This window comes from Drosophila tropicalis, unplaced genomic scaffold, assembly GCF_018151085.1.
Source record: "Drosophila tropicalis isolate 14030-0801.00 unplaced genomic scaffold, ASM1815108v1 contig_562, whole genome shotgun sequence".
NCBI classification, from domain to species: domain Eukaryota; kingdom Metazoa; phylum Arthropoda; class Insecta; order Diptera; family Drosophilidae; genus Drosophila; species Drosophila tropicalis.
The window spans coordinates 293,246-317,982 of NW_027173037.1; the positions used below are offsets into that span (position 1 = coordinate 293,246).

A 24,737-nucleotide genomic window follows, 5' to 3' on the forward strand; every position below is an offset into this window, starting at 1 on the left:
AGTCTTTTTAAAAATGTCACTTGGCTTTCTGCTGAGCCTCAAAGCTCATTTGCAAATTAAACGCGCGCCGACTGACGACTGCCGACGACAAAGTCACAGCAAAGCTGACAGCAACGGGGCAGTGTACTGTCTAACCCATACCACCATTTTATGCCATCCTACTATACTATAATGTCCGTTCCCATCTCATTCCCTTGACCGGCTGATTTTGATGTTGCTGTTGTTAGTGTCGCTGCTCATTCATCACGTCCAACTAAGCTTAGGCCTAGACAAGACGAGACGAGACGAACCAAATGCCTTCTGCGCTGCTTTCTGTGTGGTCTTCACTTTTGCTTGATGATGATCATCATCATGATGAAGATGACGGCGGACGCGTAAAAACGCAAACGTCGTCACATGCGGGCAAAAGCATACATACATACATATGTGAGAAGATTTAAGTGAGGAGAGAGAGGGTAAGAAGAAAAAAAGTGTGAATTAGAAAAGGCACTCAAGCTTAAATGGCAAGCTGATAAAAAACAACAACGGACCGGACCACACACATGCGAATCAATCTGCAGACCGTTTGTCATTGTCATTCCTCTGGTGTAAGCAACATTGTGGCTGCAACATGCGTTTTTTAATGAATGCAATGTTTCATAATATCAAAATGTTGCCAGCGGCAGCAATGGCAACAATGTTGCTACATATACTCCAATGTATCGGCTACATAGTATAACACAGAGCGCTGATTCGTTTATATTTGTACGCTTCATCAATAAAAATAGCTTTCAAAACGCCGACAACGAAGACGACGATGGCGATGGCAAACCAGACAAACTGTCTCGTATGGAGCAGCAGCAGAGGCAGATCCAAAATGCTTGCGGCATATTTGAGTGGGTTGCTGCAGCGGCAGCTGCTGCTGCTCCACTGGATATGCACGAGGTCAAGATGAAGTCATGCTTGAGGCATGCAGTGGAAGCCCATATGTATTTACATATGTGTACTGTGTGCACAGTGAAATCTATTTTGTAGTCTTTGAGTTTGTGTTTTTTTTTTTTGTTGACAATTTTGTTATTGGGAAAATTTAAAACTGCAGCCAGACTATTTTTATTAGATGTACTTTTACATTTTACCATCTATTTTATGATGTATAAATGAAAGTTTCATTAAGTTACTGTTAGTTTAAAAATTTATTAAATAAGAATTGGTTCCGCAAGCTGTGCCTCTAGTCAGATTAGATTTACCTTCATTTTAGACAACATTAATTAATTTTTATTTATTGAAAGTTGTGCCTTTCGATCACAAACTATTCGGCAGAAAGCCTTCAACTTATTTAGAATTTTTAGTTAACATTTTGACTTATTTATTGAGTCCATGGCATGTCTCTTGTTGTTATTCTTTTGTCACATTTAACACTCTTGTGGCCTTTACAATTAACCCTGCAGTGCCCTGTTTCATGCGTGGCCGGGTTTGTCAACACCCACAAAAAAAAAAAAAAACAGAAAAGAAAAGGAATAAAAACTGCATTGGGAATCCAGCAAGAGCAAAGACCCGCAGTTCCAACCAAACAGGCAACTTCACTCTACTCCAATTACAAGAGAAGTCCAATGTGAGTGAGTCAGGGCGTGGCACTTTTATGCTGCATCGTCGACGGTTTGGTCGGCTTTGTCTTTGATGCTGATTGAAGTTGTCAGTCAGTTGCCGCCTTGAATGCGAGCGAATGCCTGGCGACACGTAATATAAACAAAATGCAAAAACCAGAGGGCCGGGGCTAACTTCGACCGCGTCAAAGTTTGTATACCCTTAAATTTTTTGGTAACTCTATCCTTACCTATTAGCCATCAATGTGGAAGAACATTTTATCTAAAAAGGCTTAAGCTTGAGAAAGAAAGGCCTACAATCATAGGAAATAACGAAGATATTGATCAAAGTCACTGTTTTCCACCGATCGTTCCTATGGGAGCTATATGATATAGTCACCCGATCTTGATCAAATTTGGCATAGTCGCTTATAGGCGTAGTAAACTCTCAAATATTAAGTTTCACGACAATAGCTCAGAAAATAACGAAGTTATTGAGAAAGTCACTGTTCGTGACTTGGCCGTTTGTATGGGAGCTATATTATATAGTCACACGATCTTGATCAAATTTGGCATAGTCGCTTATAGGCGTAGTAAACTCTCTAATATTAAGTTTCATGACAATAGCTCAGAAAATAACGAAGTTATTGAGAAAGTCACTGTTCGTGACTTGGCCGTTTGTATGGGAGCTATATGATATAGTCACCCGATCTTGATCAAATTTGGCATAGTCGCTTATATGCGTAGTAAACTCTCTAATGTTAAGTTTCACGATAATAGCATAGAAAATAACGAAGTTATTGAGAAAAGTCACTGTTCGTGACTTTGGGGTTTGTATGGGAGCTATATGATATAGTGGTCCGATCCGGCTGAATCCGAGATATACAACGCCTGCAGTATATACAAGCCTACGTGCGAAATTCGCAAATCAGCTCTGTAGCTTATACGGTCTAGGAGGAGTTTGCGTTGATCCAGACGGACGGACGGACGGACGGACATGGCTAGTTGAACTCGTCTCGTCGTGCTGATTAAGAATATATATACTTTGTATGGTCGGAGATGCTTCGTTCTATGCGTTGCACACTTCTGACCAAAATTAATATACCCTTTTTGCAAGGGTAAAAAAAGGCCCCCAAAAAAATTTGTTGCGCCAAAAAGAAAGGAACAGAAGTGAGACAAGGATAGCCACAAAGACAGAGAAACAAAATGCGCGTGTGGGGGTGGCGGCAGTGGTTGGTAGCAAGCAGGCCGAGGCAGAGGTAAACAAGCCAAAAAACACAAAGGCATGCGAAATGGGCATGTCAGTCAGCCCAGTTCAGTCCGACAGTCAGACATTCAGTCAGTCAGTATGTCCGTCACTCACTCAACTTCGTTTGAAGCGGCCACTGCCCATTTTGACCAGGCCCACACGCCTACGCCTCTTGTTGGCATTACCTCGTTTTTTTTTTCTCTCTCTCTCTCGTATTTTGGCATGCACAAAGTGCCAAGTTAAACAAAAGCATTCAAAGGCATACTCTTTGGCTATGTCTCTTTGTATGCGGAGTGCAGTTTTGGTAATTTAATATAATGCTCTCCCAATCCATCAAACATCAGCTAAAACAAAAGATTTCTTTTAAACAGGCAATTAAAGTTTGTTGTTTGAGAATTGTTTATAAGGTTCATTGTCCTTTTTTGCATTTCTTAAGCATGTGCACTTGATGAACAAATATCGAGATACCCTGGAATACTTTGCGGCTTGGGGCTCTTCCTCTCTCTCCCTTCTCAGAATTGTTTCCAATAAAAACAGCAATAGAAACAGGTCTGCAAGTCTTAAAATAAAAACTTACTTCTCTTTTGAAAGGTCTAAAACTCAATTTAATTGCGTTTATTAAGAAATATAGAATAGTCATAATAATAGTTTATAAATCTTTTACTATTTTTGAGATAAATAATTTTGATAGCTCTTAATGATGGGGTTGTAAAATTTGGAGACTAATTATTTTTAATCTGAGATCACAAAAAGTATTAGAATTAAAGATGTTACGATATTTCTTATGATCAAACTTCGATCATTTTATTTCAATCTTATCAGTAACCTTTAAATCATATTTAATAGCACTTAATAAAAAAATCTTTCAAAGTTTTCTTAGCATGTGTTTGTCGAAAAATGAATACGTGATTACTGTGAGAGTAAGAATTATAAACATTTGATCGACTGATGACAAATTTGATTTAATCAATGTATCTAAATGCAGGGAATTGAAAGCTCAATAATAAATACATTAATGGTCTGTCAAACTATAGAAAATAACTAACTTCTTGATGGATAAAGAAGAAGAAAACCAACAACCCAAAAACAAAAAACCCAAGCCAAACAGAGATGCAATAATAAACCAGCTACCAGTCTTCATGTCTTCTTTTAGCTGCACTTGTCTTATTATTGCAGTTGTTGTTGTTAATGTCAGTTACCATATTTGGCAGGCGCATTTGTCGGCTTTGGGCAATTAAAATTACATAGCATTTAAAACTCAACTCGAGACTCAAGTCGGAGTCTTTGTTTGTCGTATGTTAGTTTTGTCTTTTGGCGGCGTCGGCGTCTGGCGGTATCTTTTAAGAACTGTCTGGAACAGCACACAGCACACGATTTTCCATTAAATTAATTTATATTACCAGTTAGTGAAAGACAAACAAACACACAGAGAAAGACACAGAAGAGAGAGAGAGAGGGAAAGAGCTACATATAAATATAATTGCCAGATAATCAAGTTGTGGGCTGGCTTGTGGCATGCAAATCGCACATCCACCATCATTCAGTCAGGCAGTGGGTCACACCCACTCAAAGTTAAAGATAATTAGACAAGACTTACAAGACAACAAAACAGCAGGTGATATATATACATACAAACATAAACCTATAAATGTTGACCTTCATCATAACTAGCCAGTTGGTTGGTTATTTAGATATGTTCATTTCATTTTCCATACCTGAAAAAGACAAAAGAAAAAAATTAGATGAAAATTGTATGCATTAGTCATGTGTAATGAAATAAGTAACAAAAAGCCAGGCAAATGGAGAAACTAAAATGCATAATTTACTCCCCGAGTTCAATTCAATTCAAACACGCCCCGAAAACAATCAGAACCAATTAACCGAAAATTGAACAATCGAAAGCTTTTGGATTTTCAAAAAGCTAATTGCCAATCGGACAAAATGTTCAATTCTCAGACCCCAGACAGTTTGACGACGACGACGGCGACTGCAATAAGAGGCAAAGAGCCAAACCAACAGCCAGGCAGAGTGAGAAGGCAGTTAGTCATTTTGCATGCTACTTTAGCTCTCTGACTGAATGACTGACTGACTAATTTATGTGTGCCCAGCAGTGGCGGATTTTCGAATGATTTGTATACATAAATATGAAAGGATCCTCCCTTTGAGAATAAATTTCACACACTTTATTTAAGTTAAGTAAAAGTTTTAAACTTTTACAACTTTTACTGGATAAACAATTTTTTTTTTTGTGAATGAATATGTTTCTTTTCAACTCTCTAATTGACAAAACTGTCATAAATCGTTGTTTATTTATTTTTTTTTAAATATATTTTTATATATTTTTTTACCACTCCCACTCTATTTCTTTAATTCATTGTTATATCCAACATAAGTGGAAAGTTTTAGCTAAGGATGCCAAAAAAATGTTTACATAACTTTATTCGTTTGTTTCCTAATGGTTTGAACGCAATTTCTCAATAACCTTTTTGTTTCTAAGAATAAATAAACATACAAATTGTTGTGTTTCATTTGAAAATTGAAACCATTAAATTCTTATCTGTAAACATTTTTTGCATTACATTTTTTATGTCTACTCATTACCATATACTCTATTTACTTGAAGAAATAGAATAAATATACACACGCCTAAGATCCAAACTCACTTGTCAAACATTTTTATTAACTGGATAAGCCTTACTTTAACTCTCAAAATTTTGAAGATGTATCTTTAAGATTTCCGAACTTTTGTTTTAACTAAAATTTAGGAGTCTTATCTTTCCATTCCATTTCCATTTTTTTCTATTTTTTTGGTTAAGCATAAAACCGAAGGCCTTTATTAAATGTTTTTACGAGGTCCACTAAGAAGTTGTGATAAATACAAACCCCTTTTTTTTTTTTTGAGTCCGCCACTGTTTTGCATAGTTATGCATATGTACGTACAAAAGTAATAATATGTAAGTATGGACGGCGGCTTAGGCCAGCGTACTGACCTCGCCTAAACAGTCTTCTGTGGCTGTGGCTCGCCCTCGCTGCGCTTGAGCGCATTTCTTGGTTGCTTTTCTGAATTTCCTGGCACATGAGTTGAAAAGGAGAAGAAGGTGGAACGGGGGATTGAGGAAGAAGGCAACGGGGAGCAGGTCGCAAAAACCAAGTCCAAGTCTGACAATGAGGCGTGGGTGTCTGGGTTTGGTTTGGTCGACGTCGTCGTCGTGCTCACTACTAACTGTTTTTAGCGCTGCTCGTGCCAACGGAAAACACACACAAAAAACAAAAAAAAAAGGGGGAAAACAGACAGAAAACTAAAAAAAGGAAAAACAAACTCATAGACAATTATAATTTGACGTTTTGATTTGGCAGGCAGGCAGCAGCAGCAGCAGCACAACTGGGGGGCATATGTGGCATTGGTTTTTGGTTAGGTTTTTATTCGCTTTTGGTTTTTTCAGCATTTTGCGGCGCTTGCAATTCATGTCATTGACAGCTTTTGGCCTGGCCAAAACGTTGAAATCTAAAGTATACAAGAGAAAACACATATATATGGATATATGTATGTATATGTAAGTGGACTGAGTATTTGTAGGTTTTTGTTCTTTTTGTTTGCCATATTTGAAGAATTTATGGTTCAAGGTTTTTAGTTTTGTTAAGGGGAAAACTTTGTTTGGTATTTGCATCCAATATAAAAAAGTACAAATGTTTAGTTTAATACTTCAATATTAATAAAACGCAAAAATGCCTGAAGTAATTCAATCTAAAATGTATCTGAGATTAATCTGAACCCTAAAATGCTCGACTCTTCACTCCTTTAGATATAAGACTAATGGACTTTCTACATTTAATAAAACCCCACGACTAGATTAGTAAGAACCTTAAGCTAAGCTGCAAAACAACTAAAAACTGTGAAACTTGAAGTAATTTTTTAAAATTCAAATGAAACTTTAAACATTCCAAAACCTCAAAGCATTTTTAAGTCTTAGGGCTTGATGGGAATTTAATGGTAAATTATTTGCTTTATTTCTAAAGCTTTTTCTTAAGACGTTAAAACTCTGGCATCCAAGAATAATTTTTTTAGATTTCTCTTGGGATTGTCCTATGATGTTTCTGTAGATGTTTCCATTCATTTGGGTTGTCTCATTATTGGCCTAAGTCCAACCCGGTAATAAACTCTGACGTTCAAATGTCGCGTTGACAGTTGCAAATGTTGCAAGCAAACTTCACCCTCTGCCATCTTTTCTATATATTCTTCTGTTTTTGTGTAGAAACTTCCGCATTTTGGGGGCGCTCTCATTCAAGAAGAAGTCATCATTCTACTGCCTGCTTGGCTGGCCACAGATTTTTGCCAATGATATAATGTTGAGCCAATATTTACATATGAACAACGGCAGAAAAATGTTCTAATGTTTCCTCCACAATTTCACAATTCGAGTGCAGAAACGAAGGAGTTGGATTTGAGCAAAGAAAAGTCGTGTTACTTGCGGCAACGACTGGGCCTCCCTCCCCCCTGCCGCCAAAAACCTATTCCAAGAAATGAAAAATTACACTGTGGGGAGTTAATTTTTTCTTTCTTTTTTGCTTTTGCTCTCCTTTTGCTTTGGCAAAATTAGCTGCCAGCTATGCATAGACAAATGGATGGAGAGACAGATAGGACGGAGGAAGACGAAGGGGACCGGCTAACTGTGAGACAGAGAGATGAAGATGACGCGTACAAATGTGCGATTTAAATGAGGAGCAGGCCGAAATGGCCTGAAGCCATCTCTTGCCATGTGTCATAGTAGAATGGAAAATCAAGTCGGTAGCCAAAGTCAGAGAGATGGTTGCCTTCAAGTGCTGCAATTAGCTGCAAAAAAACTGCAATCAGTAGTGTATGTGTGCCTTCAAGCGAATTGGACAGAAGCATTTCTATTCCTTTTTTTTTTTTTAGTCAGGTGCGTGACACCTTAATTTCAATTGGACAACATTATTAGAGATAGACAGAATAGAGAATAATAGAGAAATAGAAAGAGAACATGGAGATACTTAACCTTGTCAGGTGTCGGAGAACTTCAAAAGCCTTTAAATATGCATACATGCAAATCAAACTGTATGAGCTTATTAATAATTATGACAATGTCGGTCTAAGTTGAGATTCTCAGGAATGTCACCGCTACAATAGCAACGACAAGAAAAATATCAGCAGCCACAATGGCGTCCAAGTGCTGCTGCCCACAATCAAAATCACTTTGGTCATTTACACTGACAGAACTCCATGGTTCATTAAAAAAAAAAAGAGTTAGCATTGAAGTGTTTAAGGTGGCAAGTCACAGAAAAAAAGATGTTTTTTAAATAGTTTTATTAAATGTTTTCATTATTTTTAGAGTTTATACATACATATGTGTATATGAATGATGAAATTTGTGTTATAAAATTTCAGAATTACAAAAAGCTCAGCCAATTTATATTTTCAATTATCTGTTTTTCTTTCCTAAAATGATTTTCAAGTCTTATCATTTCCGCAATTCTAATTTCATTCCTTAAAAAACTATGTTAACACAACTTTCTGTCATTACAATTTTTCTTCAGTGTCTTTTGTGACACAGTCCAGGAACAATGTGTCTAGGCGATTGTCACACGACCACGAAGACTATGACTTTGCTTATATAGACGATTGTGAGTGGAATGAAACGGAGCTCCCGCTACCGCAACTCTGCGGCTGCCCAACTCTTGACCGCTTTTGATCGTGACCACCATTGTGTGGTTGCCGCCTCGTAAACCATGGCAAGTCTCAGGCCAAAAAGCCAACGTTGGCCAAGTTTATGCGATGGTCGCGTTTATAAAGTTTTCAACTCTTATTTACGATCTGATCTCTCAGTCAAGCATACTTTAGCCATGCACTCCCCCGCATTTGTCTTATCGATTTAAGATATCTATTTCGTTCTTTCATACAGTTTTTGTTTTTTCTGCGAATCAAAATTATTAAAAACGTTTGTAAAAAATAAAATAATATAAGTTTATTTAGCAAAAAAGAATACATATTAAAGTTTTCTTCCACTTGCTAATCGGATTTCTTAACTGCTGTCGCCTATTAGTATAATAAATATATTTATTGTATAGACTCTCTCAACAATTTGCCTTGTATTGGTATATAATCTGCTTAAGGTTATGAGCTGTTGGTCAGAAGTTATAGATCAATAGTTGAGATTTAAATATGAGCCAACATAAATGGCTAATTAAAATTGTAAGTGGTGGTGTGGCACTTCTATGGTTGATGGTGGGCGGCCTATTGGGGAGTGGCCTAGTCCTCAGTTTCAGATTGGAGCTGAAATCTCCAAAGCTGCAGCAAGCAATAGTCAGTCAGTGGCAAGTGAACAACTTAATTAATGTTATTTATCGATGCGGAATATCTCTGCTCTATGCTCTCTAAAATGCAGGCACTCCAGTGGCCAGTTACTACTATGCCACGAACCCTCCATCAGTAAATCAACTGGCCGTGCGGAAATGCTAATTAAAGTAAATAATAAAGGCGGCTTAGAAGAGATCTCCATAGAGAAAATGAGTAGAACAAGTGGGCCCCCAAACGTTGCTTACGGTGGCGGCGTCTGTGATTAGGCAGAGCAAGAGATATGGAGAGGGTAACAGAGGTTAGTGCAATTTGATGGCGGCGAAGACGACGACGACGACGACGACGAGGATGATGATGATGACTTGACTTGGTCTTAAAACTCACCTGCGCCTTTTGCTCATCATTATATGGGGCGTGTCCTTGAGCCTAAGGCAGCAAGTGGCATCGCTTATATGTACATTGTCGTGAAACTCCTTCAGAGCAAAAGATGATGATGATGATGCTCCTTGTCTAGCCATTAGCAGAGCAGAAATTTGAATGCCACCTTGGCGGCGCCCAATAGAGCTGGCGGCGCGTGGCGCTCACTAAACTCTGGCGCCATGTCTGACTTTAACGGAGTTGCTCCTGCTGCATTCAGTGCTTAGCTTAACTGACTTCAACTCTTCTACTAAACTTAAAACAAGTCAGTAGTATGCAGCATGAAATGAAACGGAAATCGCCTGTCAATGCTTGGAATTGTCGCCAGATCAGGTTAAGAGAAAGACAGAGATAGAGAGTTTTGGTTAAAAAAAACAGGAAACAGTCAGCGAAAGATCTCTTGATCCGATTGAAGATTCCTGATGATGTCTCCTTGTCTCTTGTTAACATTTTAATTGGCTGTTGCTTACTACCTTTTTGCCTATCCAGATAGTTGACATCATCAGTTGGTCAGCGTGTGAAGAAAATTAAACTTGATATCCCAACTTTCTAGCTAATTTATGTATACATACATACATTTTTGTTAATTAAAATTGTTAATTTTTAGCCAAGATATTTAAAATTTACCTAAATCGATATTTTCACTTATTTAAAGCTAATTACTTGTTTGTCTGATTCTGATTTAGAACAGATTCAGGACTCTAATGAAATGGCTCCAAAAGTAGGCATTAAAAATGTGGTTTTGTAATAACATTAATTGGCATTGGAAGAGACGTTTTAGTGTTTAGCTTTAATATTAATGTATTGGCATCGATAATTGATCTAATTGTAAGTTCATTTAAATAACTAAAAAGAAAGTTGTAATTTGAAACCGACAAGGAATGAGAAAACGTTATTCTTAATTGAATCAATAAAACTTATGATCTTTTTATATATTTGTAAACAATCTGAAATGAAAATAAGAAAATTTGAAGTACACTAGACTAACTACTCGCATGTAATTTCCATCGATTATTTTCGGTTAACGGTTTCAGCACTTGAAAAAATAATTTCACAATTTTCTACTCGTTCGTTCTATAGCAATTAATTAAAGCATTTTGCTATTAAAGCAAAAGGAAAATTCAAAACTGTACATTACTAAATAGCAGCTCGATCTCTTGACCGCCTCTAGGTTACGCTACTTAGTAAAAAGCCTGGCCCGTACGAAGGAGCATTGTTATCATTATGCCAAGATTATTATCAGGCCAACTTCTGCCACAGCTTCTTCTTGTGGCAAAAGGCTGTAATTAGTTTTTATTGCCAGTGTCCAGTAAATAGAACGGAGCGTTGCACAAATTAGCCCTTGCAGGCAAGCAACAACAACAGCAGCAAGGAGGTGGAGGCAAAGGCTCTCCTTCTTTTACTTCTTCACGTTCTCCTCCTCTAAACTTAAGGAGAGTGCACTAATCCGCACCAAGCACCTTGCAGAACAAGGAAGTAAAACACTAGAGAGACGAGTGGGTATTTTTTCCTCCTCATCTTTATTTTTTTCCCATTTTTTTTTTTTGTTCTCCTTGCGCCCATTTAATACTTGGCAATTTAATATGAAATTGTTGGCCAACTTTGGCTACAGCAGGAAAAAAAAAAACTAAAAAAAAAAAAAAAAACGTCCACAAGTTCCTCTATTCACTGTTGGAGACTGCGACTTTTCTTTGGGGTGCTGATAGCCTTGTCTAAATGCTGCCATCAGTGGGTTAGTCGACGGGGCTGTGGTTTTTGCTGTTGCTGCTGCTGTCGATGATGTTGTTGTTGTTCTTTTTGTTCTTGACGATGCAACTGCAACTGACTCTTGGTATTGCTGCTGCTGCTGCTGCTACTGCCTACTTTAGCTGCTAGATAATTTCAATCATTAATTTTGATTATGAACAAGCAAAGAGCAGCAGGCCATGCCACGCACGAGCTCTCCAAAACGATCCTACGATGCTATTCCTGCCACTGAACTGTGGGGCAAGTTATACTTAATATCTTACAATACTTTCTCTCATTGTATTAAGATACTTGATCAAATTAATGCTATTGAGATCCATTGAATGTGTTAAATATTAAGGAAATCTATTTTTGAATAACTTTTATTAAACAAAGTTCTTATAAAATAGGAATTGGTTGTAACTTTATACCTCTCTATTCTTATTTAAAAGAAGGTTAAAAGAACATGGCCAAATAAATGTTTCTAAAATTTTGTAATTAGTTTGAAACTTTCTAAAATTGTGGTGCCTATTGAAAAGTTTAGATTATTTTGTGCGCTTTTAAAAGTTATTTAATTCCACTGTAAGGCAGGCAGTGGCAACAAAATGAGTTCATAAAGACAGGAGTAGGAGTAACTACTGGTGAAGGGGTGCATGGCGGGTGCCTGCTGCTGTTGCTCGTTTGCAAGTGAACGACACATCGTTGCTACCAGCTATACCAGACCACTTGTAGCAGTAGAAATGGAGGAAACAGAAGAAGGGTAGAGGAGGCATTCTTTGGTTTGTTGGCCAGGTTTTGGCTAGTCAGCCAGCAGCCAGAGAGATGCTGATAAAGTGGATGGCTGTTTTTTTTTTTTTTTTTTTTGTACTGGCCACGAATCGAACAGGTGCTCTCCCTTCTGAGTGCCTGCAATCGATACATTTATGGCAAATTTTTGGCGCATCGGCAATAAGCACGTTCTAACAGCGTGTGTGCCGCTCTCCTGTGCCACTAGCTCGCTTTCTCTCTTTCTCACTCTCTATGTCTATCACTCTGTCTGTGTATGGGCAAAATCAAAGGTCGCTGCTGCTGCTGGTGGCCTTATCATATATATTGCGTTTTGTTTACAGCTTTTCATACCACAAGCGGACCACGCAATTTGCTTAGGTGCTGATAAGGCGTACAGTTCCCAACACAGTTTCTTATCACAAAAAAATGACTTATAAAAGAAACGTCAATTTGATATTGATTAAACTACTATAGGTGGTACACTTTTTGTGTTTGCCTCTCTCTTTCGCTCTCTCTCTCTCCATCTATCTCGAATTCTCTTTCTTATTTTAATGGTGAAATGAACAACACATTGTTATCTTTGATAGCGCACTATAAGTAGCGGTTTCTTCATGGCCCCCTAGACGACGAGCCTTCCTTCCTCATTTTTTTTTAATACCCTTTTTGCTCATGAGAGTAACGGATCACATCTAGTATTAGAATGCTTTATTGTATAAGAACTAGAATTTGTAGAGTAAATTCATATTAATAAATTATAGTTAAGATTTCACAACCTTTTCTCTAAAATTTATAGCTTCAGTTCCCTTGAAGTTTAAGTCCAATTGAGTAACTTTGCCAGAGATCATAATTTCTCCTAAAAAGTTTAAGCTAGGGTACTTTACAGTACGACTTAAATCTTTTTTCAACATTGCTGCCCGTTGGACATTTCAAGATTTTTTTCTTGGTTTATTATAGAAATTTGTTGTAATTCACCAAGAACCACTTAAGATAAATCGCCAAAAAAAAAAAAAAAAAAAAACGGCAGATGAAATAAAGTAAGTCGTCGCGCCGACTTTCTTATACCATGCAGCAAGTGTAATAAGAAGAAATACCAATGAATATGACAATAAATGTATCGGGGCATGTTAACACTTGAATGCATGGTATTAAAAGAAGTTAAAGAGGCATCCAAAGGAGCAAAACTTTAAATGCTACTGTAGAAACTGACAGAACCGATGATCAGAGAGAAAGAGATACAAAACGAAAGAATTATTGGTGAAAACTAGAAGAAGTTTTCATCTTGAAATCTCGAGGGAGCCACAGAAGACACTTTTCATTTGTAATGATGAAGATGAAAGGCAGCTCTTGTTGCTGTTGCTGAACGCATAATGAATTTGCGCTGGGGGAATCCCACGTTGAACGAAATTAAAATTTTTGTTGGCCAAAAAGTAGAAAATAAAAGGGGAGCAGCAAAAGGATTCCAAATGAGGGTTTGGGGTAGCAAGGAGAGGCCTTCAGGCAAATGATTACCCCAAGGTAATATGAAAAGCGCTTACATTGGAGACAACAAAAGAGAAGTGAAACAAATAAAAATTCCACTCAAGTAGATGAAAATAGAGCGGAAGTGGGTGGGAACAAAGAACGAAAGGCAAAGAAGAGAAGACACACGAAGAGAATAAAATAAAGGAAACGAAAGCGGTTCGCAGTACGCAAAAGATGAGGAGAAAATGTGAACACGAGCATGAAAATGTAAAGTTGTGGAATAAATACAACAGTCAGAAGTAGCAAAAGAAACTATTGAAGCAGCAGGAGAAGGTGGTGGCTAGAGGATGAAAAGTTGGGGGAAAAGTCAGGCAAATAAAAGCGAGACAGACAGCTACAGTTAGAAATGGCACAGCAGAGACAACGAAAAAGAAGACGACGACGCCTTGGCAGACGTTGTGGCAGACGTGGATATATGGCCTCAGAGAAACAGCAGCAGAGACCCAAGTCTCTCTGACTGACAATGGCACAAAATCAAGTCGGAGGCAAGACAAGTCAGACCCCCCCCACCCTCATTCTCCTGCTCCCTTTCATATCACCTTATTCCACACCTCCCCAGTTTGCCTTCATTTTCATTCTTTGCTTCTTCTGCGCTGCTGCTTATCAAACCATAGAAAATACCACTGATTTGTGTGGTACAAAAAAAAAAAAAAAACTGTGGCAAAAACTTTAGGGACTAAAACTTTAAATATTGTAGAGCAAAATGCTAGGGAAAATCTATGTAAATAAGTAAATACTTTTCCCGTACTCAGAATTTCTCTTGCTGTTATTGTGACATTAGCCATGAAAGGCAATTAGGGCATCCAATTGTCAACGGGAGGTCTTTTCTTCGTCAGTGAAAATTCTCTCATTTAACGCTAACATTGTTAAGAGTTGAGACAGGAAATTACATTTTTCTTCTTTTTTTTTATTTGCGGAATAGCGGAAAAATGTTGAATAAATGAATGAATTTTAATATTTATTTGCTTAAGTTGAAAAGGTTTTGCATTCGATTAAGAAATTCATAATGATCTAAATTTCTTTCTAGATTTTTCCTACAAATTACATTATCATAGACAAAGATTAGCAAACGACTGATTAGTATAAAAAAGTTTATATTTTTCTACAGTCAAAAAGCGGAACAAACTAATAGGTTAAAAAAGCACTCAAATATTATTTTAAATAGCATTTCGAATTGGCAAGTATTTTGTTATACAAATGAATAGAATTCTGTTTTTGTCGTTTCTAATAATAATAGAAGGGTTTTCCCCAAAAGTAAACGGTGTTAATTTATATTTTAGAATGATAACCATATCGCAACATGCAAGATTTTTTAAACATTTAAAATCTTTTTTTGAAATCTATTTTTATTTTTTCAAAAAAAAACTTCATCACATTTTGAGGGGTTAAAAAAGAAATTGTAGATAAGATAGTTAGTTGAAAACTGCACAATGTTTTATTTTAACTTTGTGTAAACAAAAAAGAAACAATAAAACCCTTTTAACGTTTTATTTTAAAAATATTTTGATCTGTGGGTTTAGTATTTAAAAGTTTAATAGACATTTTTTCTCATTTGAAATTTTTTTCTCTTTCACTTTTTTTGTGTCTTGCAAAGTTTGCTAAAAGTTATTTCTACCGAAATCTCATTAATCTAAAAATCTCCCCTTAGGCAACGGCATCTGGCTGTCCCATTGATTTAGCTTAACACATTCGGTCCATGTCCTTTACTTTTACTACAGCACCAGCAGCAGCAGTAATAGCAGCCGCAGGACCAAAAAAAAAAAAAACAACAACAACTCAGCGGGCCGTGCAAACTTAGCAACATCAGTGGCAGTGGCAATGCCAGAGTCTCTTCTGGTGAAATTACTTTCATTGCACGGCAGTTTCAAGTGGGTTTCGGGTATGAGTCTGTGTTGAGGAGGGGGGATGGAAGGGTTGCCATCGCTAGCCCGCCCCTACTGTGCAAACTCAAGAGTCCTTGAGCGTCTGATTTTGTGTATAGACATGGACGGTATTTGTTTTGCCGAGTGGGCGGGGATGACGACTGCGAAGGGAAAATAAATTACGACTGCAGAGAACAAACAACGAAACGCTGAAAAAAAAAAAGAAAAACCAAAAGAGAAGAGAAATGCATATGCATGTGAAGAAGAATAAACAAAAGCGCAAAAAAAAGGATAAAAATACGGAGGAAAGTCGCTCTAACTGTGACCGTGTCTCACTTTGTATACTCTTTATGCTTTCAGAGAGCATTTTACTATATAGTTGTCCGATGTTAGTCGATAGCTTCTTGATAGTAAAATAAAACAATGGAAACATTAATAAAATGCATCATATTAAAATAAAATCTAAGACTAAGCTTTTTAATTAGCAATGCTAATTCAAAACTGTTACATATTTGTCCTAAAAATCATTAGATGCTTTTGAAAGTGTATAGGGACGAAGCAGAATATAGTGAAAATGAAGTGCGGCAACTGCAACTAGGGTCGAGTCTAATGAGACACTGGCCAGGCCATTGCTGTTTGCTATATGGGCTGGGATTGGAGTGGGGTTAGGACCTTCCTTTCTTGTCTTGTTTTTCGCTTTTTCCTACTTGCTGATGAGCTTCTCATTCTAATGATTAATGCAGTCACATGTCGAGTCCCTTTCCGTGTCATTGTCATAAGAGTAAGAAGCATGGGAGCGCAAGAGGAGTAGCTGCCACTCAGAATCAGGATTTGACCTGACTTTGTGTTGTTGTTGTTGTTCTTGCCAGTGACATGAGAAGTGAAATGAAATGTGAAAAACGTGCCTTGAGTTTTTGGTTCCTCAAAGTAAACTAAAGTACAAAATTATTTCTATTCAACTTTAATTAAAACTTTAAAACGGAAAATTTCACAATGTTTTTAAGTGTGCAACCTTCAATTTCTGGAATTTAAAATGTGTAAAGCAAAATATAAATATACATAGATATAGCTATATTTATGACTCCTGAAGAGAGAGTGTGTTAGAGAGGCAACGATGAAGGTAGTTAATCAATAATATGGAAACCTCTATGTCGTCTGCCCCCTAACCAAATAAAAGTCAGGATGACGACGCGTCGTCAACTTGCCAAACAAATTTAATTTACTGCCGACAAAACAATTTTGCTTGCCACGTGTACGAAACCAGAAAGAGACAGAGCAGCACAGAAAGAGATACATACATATGTACATACTGTAGCAAGAATGAGAAACAAAGATTAAATAAGGCAGAGAGAGACAGAGAGAGAGAGGAGTGGGAGAGGAGCAGGCAAATGGTAAAGTGGCAGTAGAAAGTCGCGTCGTTTGCCAGACACGTAGTCAAAGTTATGTAACACGTGCGTCCTCGAAAGCTCATTGAATATGCAAATTATGCCAAAAAGGAAGCCAGCGGTTGGGCCGAGCCCATGATTAGAGTAGTAACTCCCATTTGGTATGGAGACAAGCCACAGACAACCAAGCGAGAATGACGCAAACAAAAAGGAATAGACAAAGGAAAAAAAGAACCCAAAAAAAAGCAAATGGCGTAACATTAATGTGACCGCATAAAGTCTGAGTGTATTTGTGCTTGTGTTCGTGTGCCTGTGCGTGGATTTGAGTGTATATCTTAGGATATGTGTATGTGTGTGTTTGCGTGTGTTTGTACTTCACACTTGAGTAAAGCGCGTGCAAAAGTTAAGCCAAACTTCTGACACTTGCCAACATTGTTGCTGTAGTGCTCTGCTTGTCGACCCCCTGTTCTCTTATCCCTTTCCTGTACCCCCACCCAATATTTTTTGATGGGTGACTAGTGGTGGCCCAACCGGTACGTGACAAAAGCCAAAACCGCAAACAGGACTCTCTCTCTCTCTCTCCTTATCCCTGAGCCCAGAAGTAGACCTTAAATTATGCTATTCTAAAAGCTTATGTCTTTAAAAACGAAGTAGTTATTTTGGTGTAGTCAAATTTATCAAACCAAAAAACCAAGAATTTCAAATATTGAGTTGTATTCAAGTAGAGTTGTACAATAATAGATGATAGATTTTAATATATTTATTCCTTTTTTCATAACATTATGAGTTAAAGAAAATTCTAAAAATAAATACTTTTACTATCAAAGGAATAGTGCATAGTTTGATGTTTTAATGAAAAGAATTAAAATAAATATGAAACAATAAATTGTTGTATGTTAAAGTAAAGCAATTAACTTGATATAATAAGTTATTTGGTAGACAAATTCAAGCAGTAATTAAAAATAAAAGGCTATGCATTTTATTAACAGTTTATTTAACTTTTACTGAAGTTTAGTCAAAATAAAATTTTAATTTTAATTCCTCCAATGAAATTCATAAAAACAAAATATTAGGTTTATTTTAATTTCTTTGGATGTGTTTTGAAAACTTATTGGTTGTCAGTTTTCTTTCAAGTTCTTAAAATGATTGCATCACATTACTCATACGCAATGTGTGCATCCCTTTAGATATTTTTTAAAAAAAAAAAAATGTGCACTCAATTATTTTTCAATCAAACCCATGCTCAACTACTTTTACAGGTATAAAATTGTGAAAGAATGTTCAATATTTATTAAATTTCACTCACTAAGAATGTTCCAATTTAAACTTCAATATATGGCGAACAAAATAAGTAAGGAAAACCCAGCAAGGAGAGCCCAAAGGTGTGGTGCCTCCCAGTGCGAGAGTGAACCACAGGCATGTTTAACTTTTTTTTGTTTTTTGTTTTACCTTTCGCATGGCAACGTAAAAATATGAAACGCACATGGCACATAAATTCTCAGCTTAGCCGACGTTGGCGAAAGGGAAGCGCAAAGCCTGAGAAAAGAAATAAGAAAGAACAGAAAAGAAAAAGAAAACCCGAAAAGAAAACCCCAAGCGCAGCAGACAAAAACAACAAAACAGCTGGGCACAACATTTCGGGGAGGTGTAGTCAAAGGATGTGTAGGAGAAAAAGTGGAAAGAAAAACCTTTGCACACAATGCGGGCCACATTGAGGACGACAAAAAAAAAAACAAAAACAAAAAAATGAAGCAAGTAAGTCGACTCGTCGACTTGGGTATACCATACACCTGGTGAAACAAATATTTCAAACTTCGAAGACCAAATGTATGTCCATTAAATTGTTTTTACATGTCTTATACTATGTGCTATCTCGCTCACTCTACAAACACACGAGCACTCTAGCGCCGCTACTAGCCAACGGCCAATTCTGGCCTTGTGGACCGCTTAGTAAAATACGTTCATACGCATATTTTGCATGTTTCTAGTCCGATTTCAATAAAATTTGGTAGTTTTGTAGAAATAGATAAGAATAATTAGTCTGCCGAATTTGAATGCGATAGTCAAAAAACTACAGGAGGAAATCGGTTTTTTCTTAATTATGGAGGCGGAAGTGGGCGTGGCAAAATATGAAAATATATATACTCTGCGCGCATACTAAGCCAGTATACATACTAAATTTGGTGACTTTAGCTTTGTTTGTTTTTGATAAAATCAGTTTTGTTTAATTTACGGGGGCGTAAGTGGGCGTGGCAAAATTTTTAAATAGCCAGTTTCTTCGCGTCTATTAAACTAGTCTTCATACCAAATTTGATGTCGGTAGCTGTCATAGTTTTTAAGAAAATCAGTTTTATGTAAATTGCGGGGGCGGAAGGGGGCGTGGCAAAAAGTTTAAACAATTAGTTTCTGCGCGCTAACTAAACGAGTATATAAACCAAATTTGATGTCTCTATCTATTATACTTTTTAAGAAAAACAGTTTTATGTGATTCCTGGGGGCGTAAGGGAGCGTGGCAAAAAGTTTGAACAATTAATTTCTGCGTGCTAACTAAACGGGTATACAAACTAAATTTGATGTCTCTAGCTGTCATACTTTTTAAGAAAAACAGTTTTATGTGATTCCTGGGGGCGTAAGGGGGCGTGGCCGAAATTCCAATTAACTCTGAACATGTGCATACTACACGAGTATACATACCAAATTTGGTGGCTCTAGCTCTTATAGTCTCCGAGATCTGCGTGTTCATACGGACGGACGGACGGACGGACGGACGGACGGACGGACGGACGGACGGACGGACGGACGGACGGACGGACGGACGGACAGACGGACATGGCTAGATCGACTCGGCTGTTCATCCTGATCAAGAATATATATACTTTATAGGGTCGGAGAAGCTTCCTTCTGCCTGTTACATACATTTTGGCGACTTTAATATACCATTTCACCCTATGGGTGTATGGTATAAAAAATAAGTAAAACAGAAATCCAGCGAACCAAAACCCACACAGGGCAGGAGAAATGGCGGCAACGGCTTCTGCTTCTGCCCCTGCTGCTGCTGCTGCCGCTGTCTGCTGTGCCCGGCAGTAACGGACAAATAAAACAAAACGAAATGAATGAAAAAAGTCCGCACTTGTGCAGTTATATACACAAAATACATACTCTTTTACATATATAAACACATACATATAAAGCAAACATATAGCGCGCCAAAAATGGCAAAAAAAAAAGTGAAAATGGCGCCATCTGGCGGCAAACTAAGTAAACAGAGTTCAAAGTTAGAGCGAGAGAGAGCGAGACTGGACAAGGATTGGCAAAGGATGGAGGCGACAACAATTGCGCAAAATTTGATGTCCGCGCCTTTTATAGACTATCGGAATACTCAGTTCTTTTAAGAACGGGAATAGGAAAAAATTTGAAAGATTGTCCCATTTTTCTAAATTAAGGCCTAAAGCTAAAACAATATTAAACACCAAATTATTATCAATTGTAACTGGCAAATCGTCCGGCATTAACTGTCATTGCATTGACATTGTCCTCACCACAGAAAAAATTAATATTAATATTTTTAAAAATTGCAAAATATTTATTCATTTATTCCATATACCCTACTCTTTGGGCAGAGAAGCTATAATTTTTGTATATATAAAATTGAAAAACTGGTTCATTCGAACCAAATTGTGCAGCTTGTTGGGTTGTTGGCAGGTTTGAGTTTGAGTTTGGTTTGGGGTTGCTTTTAGGTTAGGTTGGGGTTTTCTTTTTCCTGTGAAAATTGAATGGTTCACTCGGATGAAGGGTAGGGTGGTTTGGGGGTCTGAGGACGAAGGAGTCTGGTGGAAGTTTTCCGCTTGTGTATGTTGATAGTCATGATGATGATGATGATGACGTTGTTCTGTCTGCCTGTATCTCTATCTCTTTTTTATCTCCGTCGTTTCTTCTCTTTCTCGCATTTTATGGATGTGTGTGTTTGTGTGTCTGTGTTAACGAGACCAACCCAGACCAGACCAGACCAGAACAGTAAACCGCGTTGACTGTTAGTCGTTCAGTCGTTTACGCCATCGACCTAAAAACCAGTCAGTCGCCTCCTTTTTGCTGTCTGTATGTGTGTGTATGTATGTATAAATACGTGTAGGTTTGTTTGTAAGTGTGTTATATGTATATGAATGTGTTTGAGTGGAAAAGGGAGTGCCAGGGCAGCTGCGCCAAAAAAGTGTAGCATACATTTTAGGGCCAAACAGATATACCAAGTACATATTTGCTTTTATTTTTTCGCAGACAGACGTATAACGAAAAAGGGAATTAATGGTGGTCGCCTCCACACACATACACTCGCCCACTCTCTTTTTTCAAAGTCCTTTAGGGAAACTTTAATGCTGCAGTGGAAAACTTTAGGGTTACTGCAAAAAAGTATTGCCTACTTTTCAGAGATGCAGCACAAGCACAAAAAAGAGCGCGCGAGAAATCTATGTAACTGCTGCAATATATAAATATATACATACATATATGGGTTATGTAAACCGCGAGTTGGGGGTAGATACAAGATAGATGAAAAAAAGTAGAGCAACCTACGACAACAACAGCAACGATGTTGCAAGGGGGAGAGAATCGAGAAGAGAGTTGGGGTGTGGGACACGTCAAAAGCACATGACACTGAGTGACCGCAGCGCTCCATGTCCATGCCTGACGACATGGCAGACATAGAGGCGGCCAATCAGCCGCGTTACACTGTCTTTAAGCACCCCCACCAACCATCACATAAAACCACTCCCACCTCCCACCCATCTACCCACTTACCTCATCTTCACCACTAGCGCTCTGATCGATGGCTCTCTGTGGTCACGCGACGAACGACAGTTGGTCGGTCGAACGGTTGGTCGGTCGAACGGTTGGTCGGTTGGTTGGTTAGTCGGTGGACGACCTACATTCAATTTGCAAGCGACCGCAAAACGCGCGTCTGACAGATAGCGATAATCACGTTTGCAATGACGATGATGACGATGGTGATGATGATGCAGCCGTTGCACGCATAGACATGCCTTGCATATATTTATGACATTATGGAATGCCGGCAACATTGCAAAATGACAGGGGCAACCTAGCCACAGCCAGAGTATATAGCAAGTGAACAAAGTGAGGGGGGATACAGAAAGAAAGAGAGCAGCAAAAAGGGAGGTAGATGAATGCAACGGAATCAACGACGACAACGGCGACAAAACGGAAATATGATTTGCCGGCATGTTGTTGGGGGGAGATTTTTCCACATTGAGATTGAGGGGGCGGCCTTTGGGCGTTTTGCACTAGGTTCTTGATTGTATACTATGTAGTTTCAGTGCAGTGTCAGTGGGTCAGGTTAGGTGGAATGAGTGCGCTGTTTGAGTATTTGAATGTGGAAGAAATATATATTCTGCGGAATTTACTTGAGCCATAGCTGCCATCAGCTGCGCGTGAATAGGTAAGGAGGTTAAACTAAAATTGAACTGCAAATCTACGTTGGTTATTTTTAGAAAAAAAATCAAAGATTTAATAATAGAATGCGTAATTTATTTTTAAATTCAATCACAAAGATGATAAGTATTTAAGTGATTTAAGCTATCAAGAGGTATTACTTTATATATTTTACATTTAACGAGTGAGAGAAAAAAGAAAAGAGATTTCAGTGGCTTAACGAAACAAAAAACTTTGCAAATGCTTTTTTTATGACTTTATATAATATTATGAAAGCAAAGTGCATACGAAACTCAAAATTTTGATTCCTTTAAAATTCGATTGTCATAAATATTTAAATTCATAAAAACTAGAAAAAAATGTCAATTAATGGGCTGTTGTCAACCATTTTTCTTTTACCATCCTATTCCTTCCCATAATATATATTAGTTTCGTTTTCTGTATCTCCCTATCTTCCATATCTCATAAATTATAATAATAATAAAAATAAAAATTATTTCAACAAATATTATTGACTGCTGAAGTCGATTAAATTATATCTATCGGCAATTTTGCAGGAACATTTTCTTTGTAACTGTCAATCTGTTTTTCTGAATTTTTTGGTTGGTTTTATTCTTCTCTTTAATGTTCCAATTAGCGTCACATTTTCCGTAAGCATAATAAAGATATGTATAAAATACATTTATTTATATAAGTAAAGTTAAGTAAAACAAGGCAACGCAACTGACTGTTTCGCTCTCTTGCTTGCGCTCGCTCACTTCAGCCCAGACAAGTTAACTGATTAAAAATTCGGATATCAAGTATACGCAATGTGGTCCGATGATGAAATTACTTTTGAGTGACATGATTTTTTAATTAGATTATATTAAAGCTTGTCTTGTTCATGTGATTGAGTTGAAGCAGATGAGTTAAACATTCTTTGTTTTTTATTTTTGTTTTTAGTATAATGCGGGAGAAATGCTGGTTGGACAATGCAGTTACCCAATGGCAATGGTATGTGAAAAGGGCGTTATGAGGTTTGGGTTAGCATTTTATCTATGTAGTCGCAGTGGTGAGTAAATGTATTTGCACAAATTCTAAAGTTTTGCTTCTGTTTCTGTTGTATACGTCTGTGTTCTATGCTCGGTTCTTGGGGCCACAGACCATACAAAGTTGTTAGTTACAATTTGGTTTGTCACATACGAACAAGAATAACAACAAAAACTACCCATCTCCCTAGTTTGGATCCGGCTTTGGGCCTGACCTGATTCTTGGCACTCATTCCTGGGTTTTTGGATTCTTTTGCCAGCATGAGTTGAAGGTCGTTTTGTTTTGAAATGAGAAAACCCACAAATAGCAAACCAGCAACCAACAAACCAGCATCTAGAATCTGAAACCAACTGCCAGAGAGTCCTCTTTCATTCTCATACAGTTGTTGGCCGCCGCTAGCACTTTGTACCACTTTGGCCAACCACACACACACACACATACTTATACACACACATAGCCTGGCTAAATGGAGAGCCCAAGCACACTCTTGACAAGGCGTTCGCATAATGGAGCAATGCAAATAGGGGAAAACTACTGTTATAAAAAAACAATACGGTAAAGACTCAAAAAGACAAACCAAAAAATTCATTTTTAAAGAGAAACATTTGTACTTATTTGTTGCTGGATTAAGACAGATTTATATTAAGTTATCATAGGCCAATATGACGTACCTTTAGCCATTTCATCATTTCATCGCTTCTTAAAAAAAGTATGGTGTCGTATACGTAATATCTTTAAAACTTTTAAGTAAGAAATATTTACCCATTTAGGTATGCTATGGAAAGTGATGAAATAAATTTTTTCTTTTCTAACAGATTTCACTGTTTTAATGTTATAGAAAAGTATGTAGAATTTTCTGTGTATGTGTGTATGTGTATGTGTGACAAGTGCTACCAGACTATTTACAATAGAATTGCATTTTCTTTTGTTGAAGCAAGGCACACACAAATACATGTACATATGTAAATGGTGTATGAAATACATATAGATTTATATACATATATTTGTATATATAGAAAAAACACTTTCAAGCAGATTGAAAGCAAAGCCATCTCAACTATTCTTTTACCGCAACCCACACTCTTTAATCTTTATTATCGATGACACAATGATTGCCGACGGCAGCCATTCTTTGCTTCAACAAAATGGCGAATGTTCCGAATTGCTCTCATTCTCTTTTTTTCTCTCTCTCTCTCTCTCTCTCTCTTTGTCTCTGTGTCCCATACAGCTTCCTCTTCTCATCGAATTCTTCTCTGTTGATTGTCGACGACAATTTTTGCAACTTTATTTTGTGTTGCCTGCCTGCCTGCTGTGTTGCATGGCTCGCTGGGTCGCGTAATTCAAGCGGAAATCGTCGCCAGTCCACCACCAGCGTCGAGACTATAAAAGCCAAGCGGGACAACAAAATGGGAAAAAGAAAGAAACAAAATCGAAAAGCAAAAAAAAAAGGAAAAGGTCCGAAGA

The 24,737-nt window shown here is 37.5% G+C and overlaps 1 protein-coding gene across 1 annotated transcript in view; it reads right to left on the reverse strand.

The window, feature by feature from the left end:
• Snoo (Sno oncogene) overlaps window positions 1-24,737 on the reverse strand; it is a 99,114-nt gene that overhangs the window by 27,834 nt on the left and 46,543 nt on the right. The gene's annotated exons all lie outside the window — the stretch shown is intronic.